Below are 27,584 nucleotides of genomic sequence, written 5' to 3'. Positions count from 1 at the left end.
CCATTCCCATCAGACTCTCTCCCTCCCCCTCTGGCCCATTCCCCACTCTCTCCCTTTCTCCCTCCCCACGCTCTCCCCTCCCCCACTCTCTCCCCTTCCCCCTCTCTCCCCTTCCCCCTACTCCCCTTCCCGCTCTTAAACACTCGTTATACTCTCTTTCACTCCTACCCCTCTCTCCCTTCCCCTTCTCTCCCATTCACTGCTCTCTCACTCCTTTACCACTCTCTCCCCCTCCCTCCCTATCTTTCCCCTACCCGACTGTCTCTCTCCCCTTCCCTTCTCTCTCCCCTTCCCCTCTCTCTCACTCCTTCCACTCTCTCTTTTCCCTTCCCCTCTCTTTCCTGCTCCTTCCCCTGTATTTCCCAGGGCAGGTGACTCCATAGCTCAGGGGTTAGAGCACTGGTCTAATAAACCAGAGGTCGTAGATTCAAATATCACTGGGATCTACTCAAAATTAGCTCAGTATTTCAATTATAAATATTAACCAGCTCTGAGACCAATCCTGGAACAGAAGACTCTCCTGTTCTCCTTCTTTCCCCTTCTCCCTCTCTCCCTGCTTTGCACATTCTGCCTCTTTTTACTCTTTCGCGCTCTCTCGCTTTCCCCGGTTCTCTTTACCACTCATTCTGCTCTCTCTCCCCTTCCCCCTCTCTCTCCCCTTCCCTTCTCTCTTTCCCATTCCCCCCCCTTCTCTCACATCTTCCACTCTCTCATCCGTTCCCTCTCTCTTCTCTATTCATTTACTCCTCCCTCTCCTCCCCCTCCCTCTCTCTCCCTTCCCCCTCTCCCTCTGCTTCCCCTCCCTCTCTTTCCCCTTCCCCCTCTCTCTCTCACCTTCCCCCTCTCTCACTCCTTCCCCCTCTCTCTCCGTCCACTGTCACTCACTCCTTCCCCTCTCCCTTTTCATTTTCTCCCCCACTCTCTCCCTCCCCTCCCCTGTTTCCACTTTTTACGCCCCCTCCCTCCTCCCTTTCTCTCCTTCCCTCGCTCTCGCTCTCCCCTTTCCCATCAGACTCTCCCCTTCCCCCTCTGGCCCATTCCCCCCTCTCTTCCTCACTCCCTCCCCACTCTCTACCCACTCTCTCCCCCCCCCTCTCATCTTCCCCACTCTCTCCCCTTCCCAACTCTATCTCCCCCTTCCCCCCTCTCTCCCTTCCCCCCTCTCTCCCCTTCCCCACTCTCTCCACCTCCCCGCCCCGCCTCTCTCTCTCCCCTTCCCCGGTCTCTTCCTCCCTATCTTCAAGGGTCGTGAGTTCAAATCTCACTGGGACCTACTCAAAATTAGCTCAGTATTTAATTTCACTATCCGTTAACAAAGGCTTTAATTATAAATATTAAACAGCTCCGAGACCGACATTGGAACTACAGGCTCCCCTCACATCCTTCCCCCTCTCCTCTTCTCGTCTCTCTTACACTCTCTCTCCACTTCCAAATCTCTCTCTCCCTTCCCCATCACGACCCGTTTTACATCTTTTTACCCCCTCTCACTTTCCCGCTATCTCGCTTTCCCCGTCTCTCACTCATTCCCCTCTGCCTCTTCCCCTTCCCTTGCCTCACCATCTCTCCTTCACCCTCTCTCTTCCCTTCCCCTCTCTTGCTCTCCCCTTCCCTCTTACTTTCATTCTCTCCCCACTCCTTCCCCTCTCTCTCCTTCCTCGTCTATCTTACTTCTCTCCCCAACCCCTCTGTCCGCTAACCACTCTTCCCCCATCTCTCCTCTTCCCTCTCTCACTCCATCCACTCTCTCCCTCCCTTCCACACACTCTCTCCCCTTCCCCCCTCTTTCCTATCCCCCTCTGTCTCTCCCCTTCCCCTCTCTCTTCCTCCCTGTCTCCCCTTCCCCCTCTCTCTCCCCTTGCACTCTCTCGTTTCCCTTCCCCTCTCTTTCCTGCTCCTTCCCCTGTCTTCCCCAAAGTAGGTGACTCTGTAGCTCAGGGGTTAGAGCACTGGGTTAGTAAACCTGGGGTTGTGCCTTCAGCTTTCAGGGGGGCCTCCTCAAAATTTACTCATTATTTAAATTCACTGTCAATTAACAAGGGCTTTGATTATAAATAATAAGCAGCTCCGAGACCGACCCTAGAAGAAAAGGTTTCCCTATTCTTGTCTCTCTCTCCTTTCCCTCTCTTCCTGCTTTCCCCGTCACTAAACATTCTGCCTCTTTTTACTCATTCCTGCTCTCTCGCTTTCCTCGTCTCTGTTCATCACTCATTCCCCTCTCTCTCCCCTTCCCCTCTCTCTCCCCTTCCCCACTCTCTCCCCTTCCCCTCTCTCTCCCCTTCTCCCTCTCAACCCACTCTCCCCCCTATCCACTCTCTGCCCACTCTCTCCTCTTCCCCTCTCTCTCTCTTCCTTCCCCTCCCTCTCTTTCTTTATTTCTCCTCCCCCTCTCTCTCACTCCTTCCACTCTCTCTTTTCCCTTCCCCTCTCTTTCCTGCTCTTTCCCCTATTTTTCCAGAGCAGGTGGTTCCATAGCTCAGGGATTCGAGCACTGGTCGAGTAAACCAAAGATCGTGAGTTCAAATCTCACTAAGGCCTAACTTAGTATTTAAATACCCACCTCCTGTCTCTCTTTTTCCCTTTACTTTTAGGTTCTCCCCCTCTCTCTGCCCTCCCCCCTCTCTCTCACCCCTTCCCCCTCTCTCCCCTCAACATCTCTTTCCCCTTCCTCTCTCTCCCTCCTCTCACTCTCCTTTCCCTTTCCTTTCATATTCTTCCCTTCTCCCTCTCTTTCCCTTCACCAGCTCTCGCCCCTCCCCTCCCTCTCTTTCCCCTTCCCCTTTCTCTTCCCTCTTTCCTACTCCTTCTCTTCTCTCTCCCCACCTTCTACATTTTCCCCACCTCTCTCTCTCCCCTTCCCCTCCCTGTCTCCCCTTCCCTCTCTCTCTCACTCCTTCACCACTCTCTCCCGTTCCTCCCCCTCTCTCTCCCCTTCCCCTCTTTCACTCCTTCCACTCTTGCTCTCCCCTTCTCCTCTCTCTGCCTCCCTGTCTCCCTTCCACTCTCTTTCCTGCTCCTTCCCCTGTCTTCCTTACAGCAGGTGGCTCCATAGCTCAGGCGTTAGAGCACTGGTCTAGTAAACCAGTGGTCGTGAGTTTAAATCTCACTGGGGCCTACTCAAAATAAGCTCAGTGTTTAAATTAACGAAGACTTTAATTATAAATATTAAACAGCTCTGAGACCGATCCTAAAACAAAAGTCTCTCCTGTTCTTGCCTTTCGTCCCCTTCTCCCAGCTTTCCCCATCACTATACATTCTGCCTCTTTTTACTCTTTCCCACTCTCTCGCTTTCCCTGTTTTTCTTGATCACTCATTCCCCTCATCCCTTCCCCACTCTCTCCCCTTCCCCATTCTCTTCCCTTCCCCTCTCTCTCCCGTTCCCCTCCCTCTCTCTCCCCTTCCCCCTCCCTCTCCCCTTCCCCCTCTCTCTCCCCTTCACCCACTCTCTCCCCTTTCCCCTCTCTCTCCCCTTCCCCTCTCCCTTTTCATTTTCTCCCCCACTCTCTCCCTCCCCTCCCCTGTCTCCACTCTTCTCACCCCCCTCCCACCTCCCTTTCTCTCCTTCCCTCGCTCTCGCTCTCCCCTTTCCCATCAGACTCTCCCGCTCCCCCTCTGGCCCTTTCCCCCCTCTCTCCCTTTCTGCTCCCCCCTCTCTCCCCTTCTCCCTCTCTCCCATTCTCTGCTCTCTCACTCCTTCGCCGCTCTCTCACTCCTTCGCCTCTCTCTCCCTATCCCCACCCTCTCTTTCCCCTCTCTGCCTCTCTCTCTCCCCTTCCCCTCTCTCTTCCTCCCTGTCTCCAGGGGTCGTGAGTTCAAATCTCACTGGGGCCTGCTCAAAATTAGCTCAGTATTTAAATTCACCATCAATTAACAAGGGCTTTAATTATAAATATTAAACAGCTCCGAGACCGACCCTGGAACAACAGGCTCCCCTCACACCCTTCCCCCTCTCATCTCGTCTCTCTTACACTCTCTCTCGTCTTCCAAATCTTTCTCTCCCTTCCCCATCACGACCCATTCTACATCTTTTGACACCCCTCTCCGTTTCCCACTATCTCGCTTTCCCTGTCTCTCACTCATTCCACTCTCCCCCCTTTCCCCCTCCCTCACCATACCCTCTTTCTAATTCCCCCCCTCTCCCCTCACTCTCTATTCTTTCCCCTCTCTCTCCCTTCCCCTCATACTCCCCTTCCCCTCTCTCGACCCGGCTCCATCTCTCTCACCTTCCCTCTCTCACTCTCCCCGCCTGTCACTCATTCACCTCTCCCCGCCTTCCCCCTCCCTCCCCTCATGCTCTCCCCTTCCCCCTCTCTTTCCCCTTCCTCCCTTCTCTCCCACTCCTTTCCTTCACTCTCCCCACCATTCCATACACTCTCTCTCTCTCTGCATCCCCTGCCTCTCTTTCCCCAGCTCCCTCTCTTCCTCTCTTCCTCGCTGTCTCCCTTCCCCTCTCTCTCTCTGCTTCCCCCCCCCTCTCTCCCCTTCCCCTCCCTCTCTTTCCCCTCCCCCCCCCCTCTCTCACTCCTTCCACTCTCTCTTTTCCCTTCCCCTCTCTTTCCTGCTCCTTCCCCTGTCTTTCCCACAGCATGTGGCTCCAGAGCTCAGGGGTTAGAGCACTGTTCTAGTAAACCAGGCGGTCATGAGTTCAAATCTCACTGGGGTGTAATTTGGTATTTAATTACCTGTGTCTCATTCCTCCCACTGTTCCCTTTCCTTTCAGGTTCTCCCCCTCTCTCTCACTTCATTCCCATTCCTCCCTCCTCTCTATCCCTACCTCCTCTCACTCTCTTTTCCCTTTCCATTCAGATTCTTCCTCTCTCCTCTCTCTCACTCCTTCCCCTCTTGCTCACCTTCCCCTCCCTCTCTCCCAATCCCCTCTTTCTTCCTCCCTGTCTCACCTTCCCTCTCTCACTCCATCCAATCTCCCTCCCCACCCCCTCTCTCTCTCCCCTCCCACTCTCTCCTCTCCTTCCTCACTCTCTCCCGTTCCCCTCCAACTCTTTCCGCTTCCCCCTCGCTCACACATCTTCCTCTGTCTCACCTGTTCCCTCTCTCTCCTCTACCCATTTTCTTCTCCCTCTCTCTCCTTCCCCTCTCTCTCTCCCCTTCCCCCTCTCTCTCTCCTTCCCCTATCTCACCCCTTCCCCCTGTCTCTCTCCCCTGGAGTATTGTGTACAGTTTTGGTCTCCTAATATGAAGAAGGACATTCTTGCTATTGAGGGAGTGCAGCGAAGGTTCAACAGACTGATTCCCGGGATGGCAGGACTGATCTATCAAGAACGACTTGATCAACTGGGCTTGTATTCACTTGAGTTCAGAAGAATGAGAGGAGATCTCATAGAAATGTTTAAAATTCTGATGGGACTGGACATGTTAGATGCAGGAAGAATGTTCTCGATGTTGGGTAAGTCCAGAACCAGGGGTCCCAGTCGAAGGATAAGGGGTAAGCCATTTAGGACCGAGATGAGGAGAAACTTCTTCACCCAGAGAGTGGTGAACCTGTGGAATTCTCTACCACAGAAAGTTGTTGAGGCCAATTCACTAAATATATTCAAAAATGAGTTAGCTGTAGTCCTTACTACTAGGGGGATCAAGAGGTATGGCGAGAAAGTAGGAATGGGGCCCTGAAGTTGTATGTTCAGCCATGAACTCATTGAATGGTGGTGCAGGCTCGAAGGGCCGAATGGCCGACTCCTACACATATTTTCTATGTTTCTATGTTTCTATGTTTCCCTCACTCTCTCTCCCCTTCACCCTGTCTGTCTTCCCTTCGCTCACACTCTCTCCCCTCACCCTGTCTCTCTCCACTTCCCTCGGTATCTCTTCCCTTTCCCCCCTCTCTCCCCTTCCCCTTCCTCTCCCCTTCCCTCTCTCTCTCCTCTTCCCCCTCTCTCTCTCTCTCCCCTTCCACTGTCAGAAACGCCTTCCTCTCTCCCATTTAATTTTCTCCCCCATTCTCTCCCTCTCCTCCCCTCGTCTCACCCCCCTCCCACCTCCCTTTCTCTCCTTCCCTCGCTCTCGCTCTCCCCTTCCCATCAGACTCTCCCCCTCCCCGTCTGGCTCATTCCCCCTCTCTCCCCTTCTCCCTCTCTACCCACCCTCCCCGCTTTCCCCGCTCTCTCGAACTCCTTCCACTCTCTTTTTTCCCTTCCCCTCTCTTTCCTGCTCCTTCCCCTGTCTTTCTCAGCGTAAGTGGCTCCATAACTCAGGGGTTAGAACACTGGTCTTGTAAACCAAGGTTCGTGGTTTCAAATCTCACTGGGACCTTCACAAAATTAGCTCAGTGTTTAAATTTATGTCAATTAACAAGGGCTTTAATTACAAATATGAAACAGCTCCGAGACTGACCCGAGATCAAAAGGCTTTCCTGTTCTTGTCTCTCTCCCCGATCGTCCCCTGATCCACCCTTTCCCTCTCTCCCTACTTTCCCCATTACTACACAATCTGCCTCTTTTTCTCGTTCCCGCTCTCTCGTTTTCCCCGTTACTTTTCTCACTCATTCTCACTCTCTCCTTTCCCATCAGACTCCCCCTCCCCCTCTGGCCCATTCCCCCCTCTCTCCCTTTCTCCCTTTCTCTCCCCTTCCCCCACCCCCCCACCTCTCTCCCCTTCCCCTCCCTCTCTTTCCCCTTCCCCCCCTCTCTCACTCCTTCCACTTTCTCTTTTTTCCCTTTCCTTTCAGATCCTACCCCGCTCTCTCCCCTTCCCCCACTCTCTCTCCCTTTCTCACTCCTTCCCTACTCTCTTCCCCCTCTCTTCCCTCCCTCCTCTCACTCTCTTTTCCCTTTCCTTTCAGATTTCTCCCTTTTCCCTCTCTCTCTCCTTCCCTTCCCCATCTCTCTCCCTTTCCCCTTCCCCTCTCTCTTCCCTCTTTCCTACTCCTTCCCTTCTCTCTCCCCACCTCTCTCCCTCTCCTTCCCCTCTCTGTCACCCCTCCCCCCTCTCTCACTCCTTCCCCTCTCTTCCCTTCTCTCCCCTCCCCCTGTCTCACTCCCCTTCTGCTCTCTCCTCTTTCTCACTCCTTCCCCCTCTCTTCCCTTAACCTCTCTTTCCCCATCCCTCTCTCTCTCCCCCCTCTCTTTCTCCTCATCTACCCTTCCCTCTCCCTCTCACTCCTTCACCACTCTCTTCCGTTCCTCTCCCTCTCTCTCCCCTTCCCCCTCTCTCTCACCCCTTCCACTCTCTCTTTTCCCTTCCCCTCTCTTTCCTGCTCCTTCCCTGTCATTTTCAGAGCAGCTGGCACCATAGCCCAGGGGTTAAAGCAGTGGTTTGGTGAACCAACGATTGTAAGATCAAATATCAATGCGGACTACACAAAGTTAATTCTGTATTTAAATTCGCCATCAGTTAACAAGGATATTAAACAGCTCCGAGATCGACCCTGGAATAACACTCTCTCTCTCCCGTTCTACATCTTTTTCCCGCTATCTCGCTTTCCCCGTCTCTCATTCATTCCCCCTTCCCCCTCTCTTGCTCTCCACTTTCATTCACTCCACACTCCTTCCCCTCTCTCTCCTCTTCACTCTCTCACTCCATCCACTCTCTCCCTCCACACACTCTCTCCCCTTCCCCCCTCTTTCCTCTCCCCCTCTGTCTCTCCCCTTCCCCTCTCTCTTCCTCCCTGTCTCCCCTTTTCCCTCTCTCCTTCCCCAATCTCTTCCCTTCTCCCTCTCTCTCACTCCTTCCCCATTCGCTGCCCTTCCCTCTCTCTTTACTTTTCCCCCTCTCTCTCACTCCTTCAACTCGCTCTTTTCCCTTCCCCTCTCTTTCTGCTCCTTCCACTGGCTGCATCAGGGCAACTGGCTCCATAGCTCAGGGGTTAGAGCACTGGTCTAATAAACCAGCGGTTGTGAGTTCAAATCTAACTTGTGCCTACTCAAAATTAGCTCAGTGTTTTAGTTCATCGTCAATTAACAAGGACTTTAATTATAAATATTAAACAGCTCCGAGACTGACCCTGGAACAAAAGGTTGTCCTTTTCTCTGCTCCAACTTTCCCCATCATGACAAGTTCTGTCTCTTTTCCCTTCCCCTTCCCCTTCTTCCTCTCTCTCAAACATTCAGCAAGAAAACACCATTTTTAATAGTTATATTATTGGCTTCTCGTGTGATGTCAAATTTTCAACCTCCACTGACTCGCTAATAATTTTTTTTTAATTTGCAAGGTTTTATATTTACTTAAAGAACTTCATGATATTAACTCACATTGAAAAGTCTGATTCAAAGCTAGGATTATATCAAACACTTAACATCCATTTCTGTTCTTTTAATGGAACTGGTGACAAACATTTTGTGAGGAGTGTCGTTGATCCTGGTTCTTTTCTCATTTGTTTTGGTCTCTCCCAACATTTTGCTGCCTTCTGTCAAAGATTGCTAGCCAATTGGAGTCTCACCACATTGATCCAGTCATTGAATTGGGTGCAGCATTGTGCACACTTAATCTGGCCAATCACAGCAGAAACCTGATGACATTGCAAAATAAAATTATAAGATTTTAGCTGGTTCAGTATTAACAAGACCAGTTATGTGAATTGCATGAAATATTGTTGAATGGCGGAGCAGGCTCGAGGGGCTAGATGGCCTACTCCTGTTCCTAATTCTTATGTTCTTATTCTCTCTCTCTCCTTTGTCCGTTTCCTCCTCTCTTTCTCTCTCTCTCCTCCCCCTTTCTCTCTCCCCTTCCCCCTCTCTCTCCCTTCCTCCCTCTCTCTCTCCTTCGCTCACTCTCTCTCATCTCCCTTTCCTCCCTTCAACCTCCACCCTCTCCCCTTCCCTCGGTATCTCTCCCCTTTCCCCCTCTCCCCTCTTCCCTTCCCCCTCTCTCTCCTCTTCCCCCACTCTCTCCCCTTCCCCTCCCTCTCTCCCCTTCCACTGTCACTCACTTCTTCCGCTCTCCCTTTTACTTTTCTCCCCCACTCTCTCCCTCCACTCCCCTGTCTCCACTCTTCTCGCCCTCTCCCACCTCCCTTTCTCTCCTTCCCTCGCTCTCGCTCTCCCCTTTCCCATCAGACTCTCCCCCTCCCCCTCTGGCACATTCACCCCTCTCTCCCCTGCTCCCTCTCTCCTCTTCCCCCCTCTCTATCCCCTTCCCCTCCCTCTCTTTCTCCTCCCCCTCTCTCTCACTCCTTCCACTCTCTCTTTTCCCTTCCCCTCTCTTTCCTGCTCCTTCCCCTGTCTTTCCCTCAACAGGTGGCTCCATAGCTCAGGGGTTAGAGCACTAGTCTAGTAAACCAAGGGTCGTGGGTTCAAATCTCACTAGGGCCTACTCAAAATTATCTCAGTATTTAAATTCACTGTCAATTAACAACGACTTTAATTATAAATATTAAACAGCTCCGTGACTGACAGTGGAACAAAAGGCTCTTCTGTTCTCCTTTTGCCCCCTTACACGTCCTTTCCCCTTCTCCCTCTCTCCCTGCTTTCCTCATCACTACACATTCCGCCTCTTTTTACTCTTTCACACTCTCTCGCTTTCCCCGTGTCTCTTTATCACTCATTCCCCTCTCTCTCCCCTTCCCCACTCTCTCTCTCCTCTTCCCCACTCTCTCTCCCCTTCCCCCTCTCTCTACCCTTCCCCTCTCTCTCCCCTACCCCCTCTCTCTCTCCCCTTCCCCCTCTATCTCGTCTTCCCCCCTCTCCCCTCTCTCTCCGTTTCCCCCTCTCTCTCCCCTTCCCCTCTCACTTTTCATTTTCTCCCCCACTCTCTCCCTCCCCTCCTCTGTCTCCACTCTTCTCGCCCCCTCCCTCCTCCCTTTCTCTCCTTCCCTCGATCTCACTCTCCCCTTTCCCATCAGACTCTCCCCCTCCCCCTCTGGCCCATTCCCCTCTCTAAGTCTTTCTCCCTCCCCACTCTCTCCCCTACCCACTCTGTCCCCACTCCAGCCCCCTCTCTCTCCCCTTCCCGCTCTCTCTCCCTTTCCCTCCTCTCTCCCATTCACTGCTCTCTCAAGCCTTCACCCACTCTCTCCATTTCCCCCTCTCTCTCACTCCTTCCCTTCTCTCTCCCCACCCTTCCACACACTCTCTCTCTCCATCCCATCCCTTTCTTTCCCCTCCTCCCTCTTTTGCTCGCTGTCTCCTCTTCCCTCTCTCTCACTCCTTCCATTCCATCTCTCTCCCCTTCCCCCTCTCTCTCACTCCTTCCACTCTCTCTTTTCCCTTCCCCTCTCTTTCCTGCTCCTTCCCCTGTTTTTCCGAGAGCAGATGGCTCCATAGCTCAGGGGTTAGAGCACTAGTTTAATAAACCAGCGGTCATGAGTTCAAATCTCCCTGGAGACTCCTCAAAATAAGCTCAGTATTTAAATTCACCAGCAATTAACAAGGGGTTTAATTATAATTATTAAACAGCTCCAAGACCAACCCTGGAACAACAGGGACCCATTCTACATCTTTTCACCCTCTCTCCCTTTCGCGCTATCTCGCTTTCCCTGTCTCCCACTCATTCCCCTCTGCCTCTTCCACTTCCCTTGCCTCACCCTCTCTCCTTCCCCCTTTCTCCTTCCCCTCTCCAGTTTCATTCTTTCCTCACTCCTTCCCTCTCTCTCTCCCCTTCCCCTCACTCTCTCTCTCCCCTTCCACTCTCTCTCTCTCCACTTCCCCTCTCTTTCCCCCTTCCCTCCCTCTCTCTCCCATAACCCTCTCTCTTCCTCCCTGTCTCACCTTCCCTCTCTTACTCCATCCACTCTTGCTCCCCTTCCCTCTCTCTCTCACTCCTTCCACGCTCTCTTTTCCCTTCCCCTCTCTTTCCTGCTCCTTCCCCTGTCTTTCTCGGAGCAGGTGGTTCCATAGCTCAGGGGTTAGAGACTGGTCTAGTAAACCAGGCGTCGTTGATTCAGATCTCAGTTGGACCTACTCAAAATTAACTCAGTAATTAAATTCACCGTCAATTAACAAGGACTTTAATTATAAATATGAAACAGCTCCAAGACCGACACTGGAACAAAAGTCTCTCCTGTTCTCCTCATCCCCTCTCTCTTTCCTGTTCCCCCTCTCTCTTATCTGTTCCCTCTATCTTCTCTACCCATTTCCTCCTCCCTCTCTCCTTTCTTCCCCCCGCTCTCTTTCACCTTCCCCCTGTCTCCCCTTCCCCCTCCCTTTGCCCATCCCCGTCTCTCTCCCTTTCCCCCTTCTCTCTCCCGTTCCCCATCTCTCTATCCCCTTTCTCCCTTCTCCCTCTCCCCTTTCCTCACTATCACTCCCCTTCCCCTCCCTCTCTCCACTTCCCCCTCTCTCTCCCCTTCGCCTTCTCTCCCCCTCCCCCTCCCTCTCTCTGCTTCCCTCTCTCTCCCCTTCCCGCTCTTAAACACTCGTTATACTCTCTCTCACTCCTACCCCTCTCTCCCATTCACTGCTCTCTCTCTCCCCATCCCCTTTCCCCCTTCTCCCTCTCCCCTTTCCTCGCTATCTCTCCCCTTCCCCTCCCTTTCTCTTTTATCCCCCCCCCGCTCTCTTTCACCTTCCCCCTGTCTCCCCTTCCCCCTCCCTTTGCCCATCCCCGTCTCTCTCCCTTTCCCCCTTCTCTCTCCCCTTCCCCATCTCTCTCTCCCCTTACCCCCTCTCTCCGTCCACTGTTGGTCACTCCTTCCCCTCTCCCTTTTCATTTTCTCCACCACTCTCTCTCTCTCTTCCCCTGTCTTCACCTTTTTCACTCCCTCCCTCCTCCCTTTCTCTCCTTCCCTCGCTCTCGCTCTCCCCATTCCCATCAGACTCTCTCCCTCCCCCTCTGGCCCATTCCCCACTCTCTCCCTTTCTCCCTCCCCACGCTCTCCCCTCCCCCACTCTCTCCCCTTCCCCCTCTCTCCCCTTCCCCCTACTCCCCTTCCCGCTCTTAAACACTCGTTATACTCTCTCTCACTCCTACCCCTCTCTCCCTTCCCCTTCTCTCCCATTCACTGCTCTCTCACTCCTTTACCACTCTCTCCCCCTCCCTCCCTATCTTTCCCCTACCCGACTGTCTCTCTCCCCTTCCCTTCTCTCTCCCCTTCCCCTCTCTCTCACTCCTTCCACTCTCTCTTTTCCATTCCCCTCTCTTTCCTGCTCTTTCCCCTGTATTTCCCAGGGCAGGTGACTCCATAGCTCAGGGGTTAGAGCACTGGTCTAATAAACCAGAGGTCGTAGATTCAAATATCACTGGGATCTACTCAAAATTAGCTCAGTATTTCAATTATAAATATTAAACAGCTCTGAGACCAATCCTGGAACAGAAGACTCTCCTGTTCTCCTTCTTTCCCCTTCTCCCTCTCTCCCTGCTTTGCACATTCTGCCTCTTTTTACTCTTTCGCGCTCTCTCGCTTTCCCCGTTTCTCTTTATCACTCATTCTGCTCTCTCTTCCCTTCCCCCTCTCTTTCCCCTTCCCTTCTCTCTTTCCCATTCCCCCCCCCTCTCTCACATCTTCCACTCTCTCATCCGTTCCCTCTCTCTTCTCTACTCATTTCCCTCCTCCCTCTCCTCCCCCTCCCTCTCTCTCCCCTTCCCCCTCTCCCTCTCCTTCCCCTTCCTCTCTCTCCCCTTACCCCCTCTCTCCGTCCACTGTTGGTCACTCCTTCCCCTCTCCCTTTTCATTTTCTCCGCCACTCTCTCTCTCTCTTCCCCTGTCTCCACTTTTTTCACTCCCTCCCTCCTCCCTTTCTCTCCTTCCCTCGCTCTCGCTCTCCCCATTCCCATCAGACTCTCTCCCTCCCCCTCTGGCCCATTCCCCACTCTCTCCCTTCTCCCTCCCCACGCTCTCCCCTCCCCCACTCTCTCCCCTTCCCCCTCTGTCCCCTTCCCCCTACTCCCCTTCCCGCTCTTAAACACTCGTTATACTCTCTCTCACTCCTACCCCTCTCTCCCTTCCCCTTCTCTCCCATTCACTGCTCTCTCACTCCTTTACCACTCTCTCCCCCTCCCTCCCTATCTTCTCCCCTACCCGACTGTCTCTCTCCCCTTCCCTTCTCTCTCCCCTTCCCTCTCTCTCACTCCTTCCACTCTCTCTTTTCCCTTCCCCTCTCTTTCCTGCTCCTTCCCCTGTATTTTCCCAGGGCAGGTGACTCCATAGCTCAGGGGTTAGAGCACTGGTCTAATAAACCAGAGGTCGTAGATTCAAATATCACTGGGATCTACTCAAAATTAGCTCAGTATTTCAATTATAAATATTAAACAGCTCTGAGACGAATCCTGGAACAGAAGACTCTCCTGTTCTCCTTCTTTCCCCTTCTCCCTCTCTCCCTGCTTTGCACATTCTGCCTCTTTCGCACTCTCTCGCTTTCCCCGTTTCTCATTACCACTCATTCTGCTCTCTCTCCCCTTCCCCCTCTCTCTCCCCTTCCCTTCTCTCTTTCCCATTCCCCCACCCCTCTCTCACATCTTCCACTCTCTCATCCGTTCCCTCTCTCTTCTCTATTCATTTCCTCCTCCCTCTCCTCCCCCTCCCTCTCTCTCCCCTTCCCCCTCTCCCTCTCCTTCCCCTTCCTCTCTTTCCCCTTCCCCCTCTCTCTCTCACCTTCCCCCTCTCTCACTCCTTCCCCCTCTCTCTCCGTCCACTGTCACTCACTCCTTCCCCTCTCCCTTTTCATTTTCTCCCCCACTCTCTCCCTCCCCTCCCCTGTTTCCACTTTTTACGCCCCCTCCCTCCTCCCTTTCTCTCCTTCCGTCGCTCTCGCTCTCCCCTTTCCCATCAGACTCTCCCCTTCCCCCTCTGGCCCATTCCCCCCTCTCTTCCTCACTCCCTCCCCACTCTCTACCCAGTCTCTCCCCCCCCCTCTCATCTTCCCCACTCTCTCCCCTTCCCAACTCTATCTCCCCCTTCCCCCCTCTCTCCCTTCCCCCCTCTCTCCCCTTCCCCACTCTCTCCACCTCCCCGCCCCGCCTCTCTCTCTCCCCTTCCCCTCTCTCTTCCTCCCTATCTTCAAGGGTCGTGAGTTCAAATCTCACTGGGACCTACTCAAAATTAGCTCAGTATTTAATTTCACTATCCGTTAACAAAGGCTTTAATTATAAATATTAAACAGCTCCGAGACCGACATTGGAACTACAGGCTCCCCTCACATCCTTCCCCCTCTCCTCTTCTCGTCTCTCTTACACTCTCTCTCCACTTCCAAATCTCTCTCTCCCTTCCCCATCACGACCCGTTTTACATCTTTTTACCCCTCTCTCACTTTCCCGCTATCTCGCTTTCCCCGTCTCTCACTCATTCCCCTTTGCCTCTTCCCCTTCCCTTGCCTCACCATCTCTCCTTCACCCTCTCTCTTCCCTTCCCCTCTCTTGCTCTCCCCTTCTCTCTTACTTTCATTCTCTCCCCACTCCTTCCCCTCTCTCTCCTTCCTCGTCTATCTTACTTCTCTCCCCAACTCCTCTGTCCGCTAACGACTCTTCCCCCCTCTCTCCTCTTCCCTCTCTCACTCCATCCACTCTCTCCCTCCCTTCCACACACTCTCTCCCCTTCCCCCCTCTTTCCTATCCCTCTCTGTTTCTCCCCTTCCCCTCTCTCTTCCTCCCTGTCTCCCCTTCCCCCTCTCTCTCCCCTTGCACTCTCTCGTTTCCCTTCCCCTCTCTTTCCTGCTCCTTCCCCTGTCTTCCCCAAAGTAGGTGACTCTGTAGCTCAGGGGTTAGAGCACTGGGTTAGTAAACCTGGGGTTGTGTCTTCAGCTTTCAGGGGGGCCTCCTCAAAATTTACTCATTATTTAAATTCACTGTCAATTAACAAGGGCTTTGATTATAAATAATAAGCAGCTCCGAGACCGACCCTAGAAGAAAAGGTTTCCCTATTCTTGTCTCTCTCTCCTTTCCCTCTCTTCCTGCTTTCCCCATCACTAAACATTCTGCCTCTTTTTACTCATTCCTGCTCTCTCGCTTTCCTCGTCTCTGTTCATCACTCATTCCCCTCTCTCTCCCCTTCCCCTCTCTCTCCCCTTCCCCACTCTCTCCCCTTCCCCTCTCTCTCCCCTTCTCCCTCTCAACCCACTCTCCCCCCTATCCACTCTCTGCCCACTCTCTCCTCTTCCCCTCTCTCTCTCTTCCTTCCCCTCCCTCTCTTTCTTTATTTCTCCTCCCCCTCTCTCTCACTCCTTCCACTCTCTCTTTTCCCTTCCCCTCTCTTTCCTGCTCTTTCCCCTATTTTTCCAGAGCAGGTGGTTCCATAGCTCAGGGATTCGAGCACTGGTCGAGTAAACCAAAGATCGTGAGTTCAAATCTCACTAAGGCCTAACTTAGTATTTAAATACCCACCTCCTGTCTCTCTTTTTCCCTTTACTTTCAGGTTCTCCCCCTCTCTCTGCCCTCCCCCCTCTCTCTCACCCCTTCCCCTCTCTCCCCTCAACATCTCTTTCCCCTTCCTCTCTCTCCCTCCTCTCACTCTCCTTTCCCTTTCCTTTCATATTCTTCCCTTCTCCCTCTCTTTCCCTTCCCCAGCTCTCGCCCCTCCCCTCCCTCTCTTTCCCCTTCCCCTTTCTCTTCCCTCTTTCCTACTCCTTCTCTTCTCTCTCCCCACCTTCTACATTTTCCCCACCTCTCTCTCTCCCCTTCCCCTCCCTGTCTCCCCTTCCCTCTCTCTCTCACTCCTTCACCACTCTCTCCCGTTCCTCCCCCTCTCTCTCCCCTTCCCCTCTTTCACTCCTTCCACTCTTGCTCTCCCCTGCTCCTCTCTCTGCCTCCCTGTCTCCCTTCCACTCTCTTTCCTGCTCCTTCCCCTGTCTTCCTTACAGCAAGTGGCTCCATAGCTCAGGCGTTAGAGCACTGGTCTAGTAAACCAGTGGTCGAGAGTTTAAATCTCACTGGGGCCTACTCAAAATAAGCTCAGTGTTTAAATTAACGAAGACTTTAATTATAAATATTAAACAGCTCTGAGACCGATCCTAAAACAAAAGTCTCTCCTGTTCTTGCCTTTCGTCCCCTTCTCCCTGCTTTCCCCATCACTATACATTCTGCCTCTTTTTACTCTTTCCCACTCTCTCGCTTTCCCTGTTTCTCTTGATCACTCATTCCCCTCATCCCTTCCCCACTCTCTCCCCTTCCCCATTCTCTTCCCTTCCCCTCTCTCTCCTGTTCCCCTCCCTCTCTCTCCCCTTCCCCCTCCCTCTCCCCTTCACCCACTCTCTCCCCTTCCCCCTCTCTCTCCCCTTCCTCTGTCACTCACTCCTTCCCCTCTCCCTTTTCATTTTCTCCCCCACTCTCTCCCTCCCCTCCCCTGTCTCCACTCTTCTCACCCCCCTCCCACCTCCCTTTCTCTCCTTCCCTCGCTCTCGCTCTCCCCTTTCCCATCAGACTCTCCCGCTCCCCCTCTGGCCCTTTCCCCCCTCTCTCCCTTTCTGCTCCCCCCTCTCTCCCCTTCTCCCTCTCTCCCATTCTCTGCTCTCTCACTCCTTCGCCGCTCTCTCCCTCCTTCGCCTCTCTCTCCCTATCCCCACCCTCTCTTTCCCCTCTCTGCCTCTCTCTCTCCCCTTCCGCTCTCTCTTCCTCCCTGTCTCCAGGGGTCGTGAGTTCAAATCTCACTGGGGCCTGCTCAAAATTAGCTCAGTATTTAAATTCACCATCAATTAACAAGGGCTTTAATTATAAATAATAAACAGCTCCGAGACCGACCCTGGAACAACAGGCTCCCCTCACACCCTTCCCCCTCTCATCTCGTCTCTCTTACACTCTCTCTCGCCTTCCAAATCTTTCTCTCCCTTCCCCATCACGACCCATTCTACATCTTTTTACCCCCCTCTCCGTTTCCCACTATCTCGCTTTCCCCATCTCTCACTCATTCCACTCTCCCCCCTTTCCCCCTCCCTCACCATACCCTCTTTCTAATTCCCCCTCTCTCCCCTCACTCTCTATTCTTCCCCCTCTCTCTCCCTTCCCCTCATACTCCCCTTCCCCTCTCTCGACCCGGCTCCATCTCTCTCACCTTCCCTCTCTCACTCTCCCCGCCTGTCACTCATTCACCTCTCCCCGCCTTCCCCCTCCCTCCCCTCATGCTCTCCCCTTCCCCCTCTCTTTCCCCTTCCTCCCTTCTCTCCCACTCCTTTCCTTCTCTCTCCCCACCATTCCATACACTCTCTCTCTCTCTGCATCCCCTGCCTCTCTTTCCCCAGCTCCCTCTCTTCCTCTCTTCCTCGCAGTCTCCCTTCCCCTCTCTCTCTCTGCTTCCCCCCCCCCCTCTCTCCCCTTCCCCTCCCTCTCTTTCCCCTCCCCCCCTCTCTTACTCCTTCCACTCTCTCTTTTCCCTTCCCCTCTCTTTCCTGCTCCTTCCCCTGTCTTTCCCACAGCATGTGGCTCCAGAGCTCAGGGGTTAGAGCACTGTTCTAGTAAACCAGGCGGTCATGAGTTCAAATCTCACTGGGGTGTAATTTGGTATTTAATTACCTGTGTCTCATTCCTCCCACTGTTCCCTTTCCTTTCAGGTTCTCCCCCTCTCTCTCACTTCATTCCCATTCCTCCCTCCTCTCTATCACTACTTCCCTACCTCCTCTCACTCTCTTTTCCCTTTCCTTTCAGATTCTTCCCTTCTCACTCTCTCACTCCTTCCCCTCTCTTTCCCATCCCCATCTCTCTCCCTTTCCCCTTCCCCTCTCTCTTCCCTCTCTCCCCACCTCTCTCTCTCCCTGTCTCCCCTCCCCACCTCCCTCCCTCCTCTTCCCCTCCCTGTCACCTCTCTCACTCCTTCCCCTCTCTTCCCTTCCCCTTCACTTCTCTCCCTCAATTAACAAGGGCTTTAATTATAAATATTAAACAGCTCCGAGACTGACCCTGGAACAAAAGGTTCTCCTTTCCCGTCCTTTTCTCTTCTCCAACTTTCCCTATCACGATACGTTCTGTCTCTTTTCCCTTCCCCTTCCCCCTCCCTCCCACATCTTCCTCTCTCTCAAACATTCCCTCTCTCTCCTTTGTCCATTTCCTCCTCTCTCTCTCTCTCTCTCCTCCCCTTTCTCTCTCCCCTTCCCCCTCTCTCTCCCTTCCTCCCGCTCACTCTCTCTCCTCTCCCTTTCCCCCGTCACCCTCCACCCTCTCCCCTTCCCGCGGTATCTCTCCCCTTTCCCCCTCTCCACTCTTCCCTTCTCCCTCTCTCTCCCCTTCCCCCTCTATCTTCCCTTCCCCCTCTCTCTCTCCCCTTCCACTGTCACTCACTCCTTCCGCTCTCCCTTTTCATGTTCTCCCCCCCCTCTCTCCCTCCCCTCCCCTGTCTCCACTCTTCTCGCCCCCTCCCACCTCCCTTTCTCTCCTTCCCTCGCTCTCGCTCTCCCCTTTCCCATCAGACTCTCCCCTCCACGTATGGCCCATTCCCTCCTCTCTCCCCTTTTCCCTCTCTCCTCTTCCCCCTTCTCTCTCCCCTTCCAATCCTTCTCTTTCTCCTTCTCCTCTCTCTCACTCCTTCCACTCTCTCTTTTACCTTCCCCTCTCTTTTCTGCGCCTTCCCCTATCTTTCCCAATGCAGGTGACTCCATAGCTCAGGGGTTAGAGCACTGCTCTAGTAAACCAGGGGTCGTGAGTTTAAATCGCACTGGTGCCTAATTTAGTATTTAAGTACATTTCTCCCACTCTTTTCCCTTTTCTTTCAGGTTCTCCCCCTCTCTGCCCTTCCCCTCTCTCTCTCTATCTCTCTCTCTCTCTCTCTCTCTCACTCCTTCCCCCTCTCTGCCCTTAACATCACTTTCCCCTTCCTCCCTTTCTCTCCCCTTCCCCTCCTCTCTCTCACTCTCTATTCCCTCCCTCCTCTCTCTCTCCTCTCCCTTTCCTTTCAGATTCTTCTCTTCTCCCTCTCTCTCCCCTTCCCCTCTCTTTCCGCTCCCCATCTCTCTCCCCTTCCCCCCTCTCTTTCCCCCTTCCCTCTTTCCTACTCCTACCCTTCTCTCTCCCCCTTCTACATTCTCCCCACCTCCCTATCTCCCCTTCCCCCTCTCTCACTCCTTTCCCTTTCTTCCCTTCCCATTCACTGCTCTCCCCTCCCCCTGTCTCACTCCCCTTCTGCTCCCTCCTCTTGTTCACTCTTTCTCACTCCTTCCCCCTTTCTTCCCTTAACCTCTCTTTCCCGGTCCCTCTCTCTCTCCCCTGCCCCTCTCTCTTTCTCCTAATCTACCCTTCCCTCTCTCTCTCACTCCTTCACCACTCTTTCCCGTTCCTCCACCTCTTTCTCCCCTTCCCCTCTCTCTCACTCCTTCCACCCTCACACTCCCCTTCCCCTCTCTCTGCCTCACTGTCCCCGTTCCCCTCTCTTTCCTGTTCCTTCCCCTGTCTTTCTTACAGTAGGTGGCTCCATAGCTCCGGGGTTAGAGCACTGGTGTTGTAAACCAGGGGTCGTGAGTTCAAATTTCACTTGAGCCTACTCAAAGTTAGTTTAGTATTTAAATATGCCTCTCTTTTCTGCCTCTGCCTTTTCACTTTCGCTCTCACTTTTCCCTTTCCTTTCAGACTCTCTCATTCTCCCTCTCTCTCCCCTTCCCCTCTTTTTCCCTCTCCTTACCCTCCCTCCCCACCCTCACACTCTCTCTCTCCCCATCATAAAAGGTTTATAAAACAACATCACTTTGTTCACAGTACTTGTAGCAGCACTTGTGTGCTGAGAGATTTGCTTAGTATTGTCACTGGTGGCAATAAACGCCTGGGCTATCGCTATGGCCTTACTCAAGGTTGGGGTCTCTACAGTCAAAAGTTTGCGAAGTACAGTTTCGTGGCCAATGCCAAGTACAAAGAAGTCCTTGAGCATGTGCTCCAAATGTCCTTCAAAATTTGCAATGTCCTGCAAGGCCGCTTAGCTCGGTGATATAGCTTGTAAATTCCTGGCCTTCAGACATCTTGTACGTGTAGAACCGATATCTCGCCATCAGAACACTTTCCTTCGGGTTCCGTTGCTTCTGGACCAGTGTGCACAACTCATCGTACGATTTTTCTGTGGGTTTCACTGGAGCAAGCAGGTTTTTCATGAGGCCATACGTTGGTGCCCTGCAAACGGTGAGGAGAATCGCCCTTCGTTTGGCAGTGTTCGTTTCTCCTTCCATCTCGTTGGCCACTCCACGAAGGTTTCCCAATCATCTCCCGCCGAAAATTTCTCCAGGATGCCCACTGTTCTCTGCATCGTTGTGTTCGTCATCTGTACCTCGTCGCCAGTTGTTGTGTATGAATAAAGAGTCTGACCAGATACTGTGGGCTCAAAGCAAAGTGTGACCTTAGTCTTTTATTACAGGTCTCCAGAGTGCCTCTCCAGCCTGTGAGGCCACCTTAAGTACAGGTGCTCCCAAGGGAGTGTGGGATCCCTTGGGACTTCAGGGGATGAGCCCTCTGGTGGTTACACAAGGTATTTACAGGTTTACATATATAACACCCATCATGACCCGTTCTACATCTTTTTACCCCTCTCTCCCTTTCCCACCATCTTGCTTTCCCCGGCTCTCACTCATTCCCCTCTCTCACTCTCTCCCGTCTCCCTCTCCTCACCCTCTCAACTTCCCCCATTCCCTCTCTACCCTACCCACTCACTCCATCCTCTCTCCCCTTCTCTCTCTCCCCTCCCCCTTTCTCTCCCCATCCCCCTGTCTTTCTTTCCCCTTCCTCTCTCTCTCTCTCCTTCCACTCTCTCTTTTCCCTTCCCCTCTCTTTCCTGCTCCTTCCCCTGTCTTTCTTAGAAAATGTAGCTCCATATCTTCGGGGTGAGAACAGTGCATTTGTTAATAAGGGGTCGTGAGTTCAAATCTCACTGGCGCCTACTCAAAGTTATATTTTTATTTAAGTTCATTGTCAATTTACAAGGGCATTAATTTTAAATATTAAACAACTCTGATACTGACCCTGGAACAACAGATTCTCCTGTTCTCGTTTCGCCCCCTTACCCGTACTTTCCCCCTTTCCCTCTCTCCCTGCTTTCCCCATCACTACACATTCTGCCTCTTTTTACTCTATCCCGCTCTCTCGCTTTCCCCGTTTCTCTTTCTCACTCATTCCACTCCCTCTCCCCTTTCCCCTCTCTCTCCCCTTCCCCTCTTTCTCCCCTTCCCCCTCTCTCGCCTCTTCCCCCTCTCTCTCCCATTCCCCCCCTCTCTCTACGCTTCCCCCTCTCTCTCCTCTTCCCCCTCTCTCTTCCCTTCCCCCTCTCTCTACGCTTCCCCCTCTCTCTCCGCTTCCCCCACTCTCTCTCCCCTTCCCCCTCTCTCTCGACTTCCACTGTCACTCACTCCTTCCCCTCTCCCTTTTCATTTTCGCCCCCACTCTCTCCCTCCCCTCCCCTGTCTCCATTCTTCTCGCCCACTCCCTCCTCCCTTTATCTCCTTCTCTCACTCGCGCTCTCCTTTCCCATCAGACTCCCCCTCCCTCTCTGACCCATTCCCCCCTCTCTCTCTTTCTCCCTCCCTCCCCACTCTCTCCCATACCCACTCTGTCCCCACTCTCCCCCCTCTCCTCTTCCCCCACTCTCTCTCCCCTTCCCCCTCTCTCCCTTTTACCGCTCTCTCCCCTTCCCCCTCTCTCTCACTCGTTCCACTCTCTTTTCCCTTCCCCTCTCTTTCCTGCTCCTCCCCTGTCTTTCTCAGAGTAGGTGGCTCCACAGCTCAGGGGTTAGAGACATAGAAACATAGAAATATAGAAAATAGGTGCAGGAGTAGGCCATTCGGCCCTTCTAGCCTGCACCGCCATTCAATGAGTTCATGGCTGAACATGCAACTTCAGTACCCCATTCCTGCTTTCTCGCCATACCCCTTGATCCCGCTGGTAGTAAGGACTACATCTAACTCCTTTTTGAATATATTTAGTGAATAGGCTTCAACAACTTTCTGTGGTAGAGAATTCCACAGGTTCATCAGTCTCTGAGTGAAGAAGTTTCTCCTCATCTCGGTCGTAAATGGCTTACCCCTTCTCCTTAGACTGTGACCCCTGGTTCTGGACTTCCCCAAAATTGGGAACATTCTTCCTGCATCTACCCTGTCTAAACCCGTCAGAATTTTAAACGTTTCTATGAGGTCCCCTCTCATTCTTCTGAACTCCAGTGAATACAAGCCCAGTTGATCCAGTATTTCTTGATATGTCAGTCTCGCCATTCCGGGAATCAGTCTGGTGAACCTTCGCTGCACTCCCTCAATAGCAAGAATGTCCTTCCTCAAGTTAGGAGATCAAAACTGTACATAATACTCCAGGTGTGGCCTCACCAAGGCCCTGTACAACTGTCGGAACACCTCCCTGCCCCTGTACTCAAATTCCCTCACTATGAAGGCCAACATGCCATTTGCTTTCTTAACCGCCTGCTGTATCTGCATGCCAACCTTCAATGACTGATGTACCATGACACCCAGGTCTCGTTGCACCTCCCCTTTTCCTAATCTGTCACCATTCAGATGTCTGTCTCTCTGTTTTTACCACCAAAGTGGATAACCTTACATTTATCCACATTATACTTCATTTGCCATGCATTTGCCCACTCAGCTAACCTATCCAAGTCACTCTGCAGCCTCATAGCATCCTCCTCGCAGCTCACACTGCCACCCAACTTAGTGTCATCCGCAAATTTGGAGATACTACATTTAATCCCCTCGTCTAAATCATGAATTTACAATGTAAACAGCTGGGGCCCCAGCACAGAACCTTGTGGTACCCCACTAGTCACCGCCAGCCATTCTGAAAAGTACCCATTTACTCCTACTCTTTGCTTCCTGTCTGCCAACTCGTTCTCAATCCATGTCAGCACACTACCCCCAATCCCATGTGCTTTAACTTTGCACATTAATCTCTTGTATGCGACCTTGTCGAAAGCCTTCTGAAAGTCCAAATACACCACACCAACTTGTTCTCCCTTGTCCACTCTACTGGAAACATCCTCAAAAAATTCCAGAAGATTTGTCAAGCATGATTTCCCTTTCACAAATCCATGCTGACTTGGACCTATCATGTCACCTCTTTCCAAATGCGTTGCTATGACATCCTTAATAATTGATTCCATCATTTTACCCACTACCGATGTCAGGCTGACCGGTCTATAATTCCCTGTTTTCTCTCTCCCTCCTTTTTTAAAAAATGGGGTTACGTTGGCTACCCTACTAGTCTAGTAAACCAGGGATTATGAGTTCAAATCTCACTCCAACCTGCACAAAGTTAGCACTGTATTTATATTCACCGTCAATTTACAAGGACTTTAATTATAAATATTAAACAGCTCCGAGGCCGACCCTGGAACAACAGGCTCCCCTCGTCTCTGTAACAATCTCTCTCTGCTTCCAAATCTCTCTCTCCCTTCCCCATTGTACATCTTTTTACCCCTCTCTCCCTTTCCCGCTATCTCGCTTTCCCCGTCTCTCACTCATTCCCCTCTTCCCCCTTCCCCCTCCCTCGCCTTATCCTCTCTCCTTCCCCCTCACTCCCCTTCCCCTCTCTCTTCCCTTCCCCTCTCTCTCCCCTTCCCCTCTCTTGCTCTCCCCTTCCCTCTCTACTTTCATTCGCTCCCCACTCCTTCCCCTCTCTCTCCTTCCTCGTCTATCTTACTTCTCTCCCCAACCCTGCTGTCTGCTAATCACTCCTTCCCCCTCTCTCCCCTTCCCTCTCTCACTCAATCCTCTCTCTCCCTCCCTTCCACACATTATCTCCCCTTCCCCTCTCTTTCCTCTCCCCCTCTGTCTCTCCCCTTCCCCTCTCTCTCCCTCCCAGTCTCCCCTTCCCCCTCTCTGTCACTCCTTCCCCTCTCTCACCCCATCCATTCTCTCCCTCCGTTTCACACACTCTCTCTCCTTCCCCCCCTTTCCTCTCCCCGTCTGTCTCTCCCCTTCGCCTCTCTCTTACTCCCAGCCTCACCTTCCCCCTCTCTCTCACTCCTTCCCCTCTCTCTCCCCTTCCATCTCTCACTCCATCCACTCTCTCCCTCCGTTCCACACACTCCCTCCCCTTCCCCCGCTCTCTCTCCCCTTCCCCTCCCACTCTCACTCCTTCCCCCTCTCTCTCACTCTTTCTACTCTCTCTTTTCCTTACCCCTCTCTTTCCTGCTCCTTCCCCTGTTTTCTCATAGAAGGTGGCTCCATAGCTCAGGGGTTAGAGCACTCACTGGTCTCGTTAAGCAGGGGTTGTGAGTTCGAATCTTCACAGGGAGCTGCTCAAAATTAGCTCAGTATTTAAATTCACCGTCAATTAACAAGGTGTTTAATTTTAAATATTAAACAGCTCCGAGACTGAACCTGAAACTATCTCTCCGCTTCCCCCTCTCTCCGCCCTCTCTCCACTTCCCTTCCCCCTCTCTCTCTCCCCTTCCCCCCTCTCTCTGTCCACTGTTGCTCACACATTCCCCTCTCCCTTTTAATTTTCTCCCCCACTCTCTCTCTCTCCTCCCCTGTCTCCACTTTTTTCGCCCACTCCCTCCTCCCTTTCTCTCCTTCCTTCGCTCTCTCTCTCCCCATTCCCATCAGACTCTCCCCCTCCCCCTCCCCCTCTGGCCCATTCCCCACTCTCTCCCTTTCCCACCATCTTGCTTTCCCCGTCTCTCACTCATTCCTTTCTCTCACTCTCTCCCGTCTCCCTCGCCTCACCCTCTCACCTTCCCCCCTCTCCCTCTCTCCCCTACCTACTCTCTCCACCCTCTCGGCCCTTCTCTCTCTCCCCTCCCCCTTTCTCTCCCCATCCCCCTGTCTCTCTTTCCCCTTCCTCTCTCTCTCACTTCCCCCTCTCTCTTCCCTTCCCTCTCGCTCTTTTCCCTTCCTCTCTCTTTCCTACTCCTTTCCCTGTTGTCATCTGCAAATGCGGCTTAGTCGCTCAGGGGTTAGAGTAGTAGACTTATAAACCATTGATTGTACGTTCAAATCTTACTGGAGCCTTCTCAAAATTCACCGTCAATTAACAAGGGCTTTAATTATAAATATTAAACAGCTCCAAGACTGACCATGCAACAACATCCACTCTCTCTCTCCCCTTCCTCTCTCTTCCTCCATGTCTCCCCTACCCCCATCTCTCTCTCCCCTTCCACTGTTGCTCAGTCCTTCCTCTCTCCCTTTTCATTTTCTTCACCACTCTCTCTCTCCCCTCCCCTGTCTCCACTCTTCTCGCCCCCTCCCTCCTCCCTTTCTGTCCTTCCTTCGCTCTCGCTCTCTCCTTTCCCATCAGACTCTCCCCCTCCCCCTCTGGCCCATTCCCCCCTCTCAATCTCCCCTTCCCATCCCTCTCTTTTCCCTTCCTCTCTCTTTCCTGCTCCTTCCCCTGTCTTTCACAAAACAGGTGGCTCCATAGTTCAGGGGTTGGAGTATTGGTCTTGTAAACCAGGGGTCGTGAGTTCAAGTCTCACTGAGGCCTACTCAAAATTAGCTCAGTATTTAAATTTACTGATAAATATAAAACTGCTCTGAGACCGACCCTGAAAGAAAGCTCTACTTTCATCCCTTTTCTCTTCCTGCTTTCCCCATCACTACACATTCTGCCTTTTTTTACTCGTTCCGCTCTCTCGCTTTCCCCGTTTCTCTTTATCACTCATTCCCCTCTCTCTCCCCTTCCCCCACTCTCTCCCCTTCCCCACTCATTCCCCTTCCCTCTCTCTCACCCATTCCCTTTCTCTCCTCTACCCAATTCCTCCTCTCTCTCCCCTTCCTCTCTCTCTCTCTCCTTCCCCTCTCTCTCCTTCCCCGTCTCTCCCCTTCCCCTCTCCCTCCTCTTCCCATCCCTCACTCTCTTCTCCCCTTCCCTCACTCTCTTCTCCCCTTCCCTCTCTCTCTTCCCTTCCCCCGTCGCTCTCTCTCCTTCCCCCGTCGCTCTCGCACCTTCCCCCTTCTCCCTCTCCCATTCCCTCGCTATTTCTCTCCTTCCCCGCTGTCTCCCCTTCCCCCCATCTCTCTCCCCTCCCCCCTCTATCTCCCCTTCCCCTTCCACATTTCTCTCCCCTTCCCTCTCTCCCTCCACTTCCCCCCCTCTCTCTCTCTCTCTCCCTTTCCCCCTCTCTCTCCCCTTCCATTGTCGCTCAATCCTTCCTTTCTCCCTTTTCATTTTCTCCCCTTCCCTCTCTCTCTCTCTCGTTCCCCCGTCGCTCTCGCACCTTCCCCTTCTCCCTCTCCCCTTCCCTCGTTATCTCTCTCCTTCCCCGCTGTCTCCCCTTCCCCCATCTCTCTCCCCCTCTCTCTCCCCTTCCCCTTCCCCATTTCTCGCCCCTTCCCTCTCTCCCTCCCCTTCCCTTCTCTCTCTCCCTTTCCCTCTCTCTCTCCTCTTCCACTGTCGCTCACTCCTTTCCCTCTCCCTTTTCATTTTCTCCCCCACTCTCTCTCCCTTCCCCTGTCTCCACTCTTCTGGCCCCGTCCCTCCTCCCTTTATCTCCTTCCCTCGCTCTCGCTCTCCCCTTTCCCATCAGACTCTACCCCTCCCCCTCTGGCACCATTCACCCCTCCCAATCTCCCCTTCCCCTCTCTCTCTCCCCTTCCCCCTCTCTCTCACTCCTTCCACTCACTCTTTGCCCTTCTCCTCTCTTTCCTGTTCCTTCCCCTGTTTTTCCAAAAACAGGTGGCTCCATAGCTCGGGAGTTAGAGCACTGTTCTAGTAAACCACGGGTCGTGGGTTCAAATCTCGCTGGGGCCTACTTAAAATTGGTTCAGCATTTAAATTCACTATCAATTAACAAGGGCTTTAATTATAAATATTAAACAGCTCTGAGACCGACCCTGGAACAGAAAACTCTCCTGTTCTCCTTTTGCCTCCTTACACATCCTTTCCCCTTCTCCCTCTCTCCCTGCTTTCCCCATCACTACGCATTCTGCCTCTTTTTACTCTTCCCCGCTCTCTCGCTTTCCCCGTTTCTCTTTATCACTCATTCCGCTCTCCCCTTCCGCTCTCTCCCCTTCCCCACTCTCTCCCGTTCCCCTCCCTTTTTTCCGCTTCCCCCTCTCTCTCACATCTTCCTCTCTCTCATCCGTTCCCTCTCTCTTCTCTACCCATTTCCTCCTCCCTCTCTCTCTCCTTCCCCTCCCTCTCTTTCCCCTTCCTCCTGTCTTTCTCCCCTTCCTCCGGTCTCTCTCTCCTTCCCCCTCTCTCTCCTCATCCCCTCTCCCTTTCCCGTTCCCCCTCTCTTTCTCACATCTTCCTCTCTCTCATCCGTTCCCTCTCTCTTCTCTACCCATTTCCTCCTCCCTCACTCTCTTCTTCCTCTCCCTCTCTTTCACCTTCCCCCTGTCTCCCCTTCCCCCTTCTCTTTGCCCTACCCCGTCTCTCTCCCTTTCCGCCTTCTCACTCCCCTTCCCCCTTCTCTCTCCCCTTCCCCCCTCTCTCTCCCCTTCCCCATCTCTCAATTCCCTTCCCCCTTCTCCCTCTCTCCTTTCCTCGCTATCTCTCCCCTTCCCCCTCCCTCTCTCCGCTTCCCCCTCTCTCTCCCCTTCGCCTTCTCTCTCCCCTTTCCCCTCTCTGTCCCCTTCCCCTTCCCCCTCCCTCTCTCTGCTTCCCTCTCTCTCTCCACTTCCCCTCTCTCTCCACTTCCCCTCTCTCTCCCCTTCCCCCTCACTCTCCCCTTCCCCCCTCTCTCCGTCCACTGTTGGTCACTCCTTCACCTCTCCCTTTTCATTTTCTCCCCCACGCTCTCGCTCTCCTTCCCTGTCTCCACTTTTTTCACTCCGTCCTTCCTCCCTTTCTCTCCTTCCCTCGCTCTCGCTCTCCCCATTCCCAGCAGACTCTCTCCGTCCCCCTCTTGCCCATTCCCCACT

General features: G+C 53.0%; 2 non-coding genes across 2 annotated transcripts; both read left to right on the top strand.

Annotated features, from left to right (window-relative positions):
* The first annotated feature begins 3,039 nt into the window (after window positions 1–3,039).
* Window positions 3,040–3,112, top strand: trnat-agu (transfer RNA threonine (anticodon AGU)). Its single transcript has one exon. It is a non-coding gene; the product is annotated as a tRNA-Thr (tRNA).
* A 12,570-nt stretch (window positions 3,113–15,682) lies between these two features.
* Window positions 15,683–15,755, top strand: trnat-agu (transfer RNA threonine (anticodon AGU)). Its single transcript has one exon. It is a non-coding gene; the product is annotated as a tRNA-Thr (tRNA).
* Window positions 15,756–27,584: the final 11,829 nt, after the last annotated feature.

The sequence above is a fragment of the Pristiophorus japonicus genome, unplaced genomic scaffold, assembly GCF_044704955.1.
Source record: "Pristiophorus japonicus isolate sPriJap1 unplaced genomic scaffold, sPriJap1.hap1 HAP1_SCAFFOLD_2012, whole genome shotgun sequence".
Lineage (NCBI taxonomy): Eukaryota > Metazoa > Chordata > Chondrichthyes > Pristiophoridae > Pristiophorus > Pristiophorus japonicus.
Note: the sequence above shows the minus strand (reverse complement) of the source record. Positions and strands in the feature narration are given on the sequence as shown.